Genomic DNA, 4,629 nt, shown 5'->3' on the forward strand with positions numbered 1-4,629 from the left:
CTAGGATGGGACGATCGATAGCCTGAAAGAGATAATTCTTCGCCTTTAGATCTTTCAACTTTTTCGCTTCCAATTCTGCCTTTTGAGCATTCGTCAAAATTTCGCCTTCCGCCGGAGTGTTAACGCCGTCCTCCACAATTGGCCAATACTCCTTTGACCGTAAGAAATTCTCCATCAGCATGCTCCAATGGTCGTAGTGACCATCAAAGCGAGGAATTGCTGCTTGTACAAAGTTACTATCTGATGCCATGAGTGGAACAGAAAAGAGAAGAGAGGTTTAGCTGCTGCTATATTTTTTTTTTTTATTTTATTTTTCGCTCCAGGATCTCACACTTGCTCTGATACCACTGTGAACAGATGCACAAGAAGGAAGAATACGCAGAAAGCAAAAACTGATATAGAGGCAACACGCTTAAAATAAAATGGATTTTTTTGGACTGTTATTTAGTACTCTTGGCTGCAGATTTTATAGGTGGAAAGACATAACAATAGTAAGCAAGAAAGTAGGAACCACTAGCTAATATTACTCCTAATAGATAGGAAACAAATCCATGATAAACTATTCTCCGAAAGACTAGGACAAAGCTGGAAAACAAGACTTTATTTGCTAACATATATAGATGAGAAGATGAGGCTGAATGAGGGGGAAATGGGGTAAAGCAAAGGGGTGAATTTGAAATTTGAATTCCCTCTAAGAGATAAGGTTGAGGAGATGTAAATCGTATAGTTCTCAACCGATAGAGAATGGCGTCCGCCCAATTATTGAGTGAAGGACGAAGAAAACACGATCTTCTGGATCGCGATGGGCTGCGTTCTGGCTGTGTTCTGCTTGAAGAAGATGCGTTGCTGCAATTGTGTTCCGGGGATGTTTGGATCGCTGATGTATTGTATTTTGTGAGAAAATTGGGAATGGGGTTGGCACGGGGCGATTGGAACGGACGCTCGCTGAAATAAAGGCCCAAAACTTTGGTTTCTAAATGGGTTGTTTTGCTAAAATTACAATAGAATAATTAATAAGGAAAAACTACATCATTAGACATACTTAACTACCATATATACATATAATATCTATAGTTTAAAAATATTACTTATAATGCCACTTTTTAATAATTCTAGCATATATTTTTTTAAAAAATTAAATCAGATACACAATCCTCAAATATGATATTAGATAATTATCTTAAAATTTAAACTAATTAAAGGTACATACATTAGCAATTCAACCTCCTCCACCCACCATTTTGTCTCTCTTCATTTTCTCAACATATAAATTCTTCATAATATCTCTCAAAAACTATTTTGGGTTGTTTTTATTTTTTTATTTTTTTTAAAAAAGTCTCCCTTCATTTCCGTTGCAGGATGCATGCAAAACCACAACCACGGTATTATGCCGTCGGAAATCATCGCTTTGGGCACGTGATACTGAATAATAAGAACAGAACTCATGCCTATTTTGGTTAGAATCGTAACCATGATGGATTCACTATTGAAGCAGACTCCTTGTGACTTCTTAACAAATACTGAAAATTGGAGGAATCCTCTGTAGCTTATTTCAAGTCCCTTTATTGCGTTACTGAAAATAGTCCTGTTAGCAGTCTAATACTGTAGGAACGACCCTTTAAAATTGTTGAAGACATGTATCTCATTTTTAATTCAAATTAATAGCATCTATCTCGATTTTAAAACTGTTGGATACACATATCTCGCCTTTAATGATAAATGTATCTCGCTATCATGATTTGTTTCTAAAATTTGTGTTTCAGTTGCATTTTATATTTAGATCCAAATAATCATATGTATATACTTATTATGTATCTGAGATACATGTTTTGTAATATAATGTATGAAATTGATACTTGATACATCAAATTAATACTAGATACATGAAATTAAAACTAGATCATATAAATAGATACATGAAATTAATACATGACACATATAATAAATACACGAAAATAATACTAGATACTTGTATGAGACATATGAATCTACTTATATAATATTCAGGTATAGTATTTCGTTTGTTAGATACATCATATATTGATAAGGGATACATCAAATTAATAAATTTATTATCATAGGAGTAACTAATGAAATTAATCAAATTATATGACCAAGATATACATGCTTTTGTTTAAGACTAATAATGCAATGAATTTACTATTTCAAAGGATAATTTTGAAATAATAATTTGAAATTAATTAAATAGATACACTCCTTGATTTTCGCCTTATAATAATGTATTTTATTAATTTAAATTTTTAGAATTAATTATTCATCTATTACGAAAATCCTTAATTACTCCTCTAATTGAGGAAATCCGTTACAACCTATTGATTCAAACAAATAAAATATGTATCTCAGTTTAAAATTCGGTAGATACATGTATCTCCAGATCCAATCTCATGTATCCTTACTTCCTAAGTATGAAATATGGTAGAGTAAGTAGTATTTGAAACTATCGGGAATATTAGTAATTAGAAGCCAAACTAGTGGGATTTATGTAGTTTTCTCAATTAATAATTTAGCTAAACGAATTAAAGACGTAACTAAAATAATTGATTTTCGAAGATTTGACTAGGATTCAAATAGGAGGAATTAATATTAATTAATTAACGAGCTTCTTAATATTAACGAAATAAAATAATAAACCTAATTGTAATCTAATGATTCAAAAAATATAACCATATTTTAAGCTAAACTAATTTAATAAAATTCTTACTAAAATTAAAATCTTTTTGAGATGATTTTTCAAAATGTTTATAAAATATATTAAGTATATACAAAAATTACATAAAACCTATATATTAGTAAAACATTTATATAAATGACAAAATTACCTTAAAAATAACTTGAAAGATATTTACAATTTCATAAAATTAATTATTTTAGATCATTCTAAATTCAAGAAGATCAATGAATCAATTTCTATTGGGGAGGGTCAAAATTGGGTGTAAACACTGTCAATGGGCTGATTTATCTTTGCAATCACGAATGGGAGATGTATATATGGGATCCCACCATTAACAAGTCAATAAAATTACTTAATTATCCTTGGGGGTACCTATTTCTATTCTAAATATGATTTTGGATACGATGACTCATGTGACGATTATAAAGATCTATTTCTTGATCATTGTCATAATTTTTGATATGATGAAGTATCCAACATGAGGATTGTCGTCAATATTTACAGATTGAGAGCTGAATTCTTGGAAAACACTCCATGATAAGCTTCAGGGGATCTTTCTAATATATCATTCGGGTAATTTTTTCAATGGGAAGCTTTATTGGATTGCATCTACGGGTATTAATGATGATGATGCACGCAACATCATTTCTTTTGATGTAGCAAATGAGACATGGGGAAGCTTGGAGATTTCCAATTGTGGAGAAGACAATTGTAATATCAAACTGGGAGTGGTGGAAAATTACCTCTCTTTGCTTTATACTTGTCATATATGTACTACTACTTTTGATGTTTGGATTTTGAAAGACTGCAAAGGTAATATGTCATGGACGAAATGGTTTACCATTGAATATCCTAAATATGGTGTGTTATATACGTTTTCTTCCCCCAATTTCACATTTTCTATACACCTTCGCCAGAAAAATAAGGGGGATATAACACTTTTGATTCGGAGATTGATCATGTTATTTGATAGTTCAACTAAACAACTAGATCACATTGTTGTTGTTGGGGGATACAATCCTGCAGAAAGCATTGGTAATCCCCTAACGATATCCGTCAAATTATGCTTAGTTTTGTTGGTATGTTCCTTTTGCACTTCTTTTTTTCTATCAAATATAGGACGAGACGTTGAATATGTTTTTTTTTTTGTATTTATTGTAAGCATTTCTCCATATTATTAAACTAGTGTACAGATACATATGTTGCGCGAAGTCCTTTATCGTCGATTATTATAGTACTGTTTGTATTCTACAACAATAAATCATCAACAATATAAATGTTTCAAAAGATTTTTTTTAAATTATTGATGGTTAAAAAATGTACAAAGATAATTTATCATCAGAGATAGATCTCAATTTAGAAATAAGTTGATGTGGTCTGCTACATCTTTCACCAATATCATGTGAGTGTGTATATATCATCCTTCAATCCTTGTGTAGGTAGAAGGATAGTTGCGAATGATACTCGAGTCGAGGAATGAACATTAAATAAGTTAAAAGGAATACACATAAATAAAGAAGACATATCAAATAACAAGGAGAGTATAACATACCAATAAGGGTTCCGATACAACCTCATATCATCACTACAAATATGCTTATTGTAAATCCACACATGGAGACACAATAACAAGAATACAGTATGCTAAAATTATTATTCTGATGAACTCGTAGGTGAACTTTTAAAGTTTTATGTACTAAAACTGTAAAACGATATTTACACAAGTATGTCACTTATAAGGTAATATTTATATAAGTATACACGATAAGTAGATCCACCTCTTGTTGATTATAATAAATGACATTATTTTCTCACTTTTTAATCTAATTTAATAAAGGAAAAAGATAGTACCCCTAGAGTATGACCTAAATCATAGAGACATACCTTCACTAACATAAGCTCCTATCCCTGCCCCCCCCCCCCCAACCCCTTTTTTT

At 31.1% G+C, this 4,629-nt stretch overlaps 1 pseudogene; it reads left to right on the forward strand.

The window, feature by feature from the left end:
* The first annotated feature begins 744 nt into the window (after nt 1-744).
* Nucleotides 745-4,172, forward strand: LOC107019288 (annotated as a pseudogene).
* The last annotated feature ends 457 nt before the right edge of the window (nt 4,173-4,629 follow it).

Source organism: Solanum pennellii, chromosome 5, assembly GCF_001406875.1.
Source record: "Solanum pennellii chromosome 5, SPENNV200".
In the NCBI taxonomy this organism is placed as follows: Eukaryota; Viridiplantae; Streptophyta; class Magnoliopsida; order Solanales; family Solanaceae; genus Solanum; species Solanum pennellii.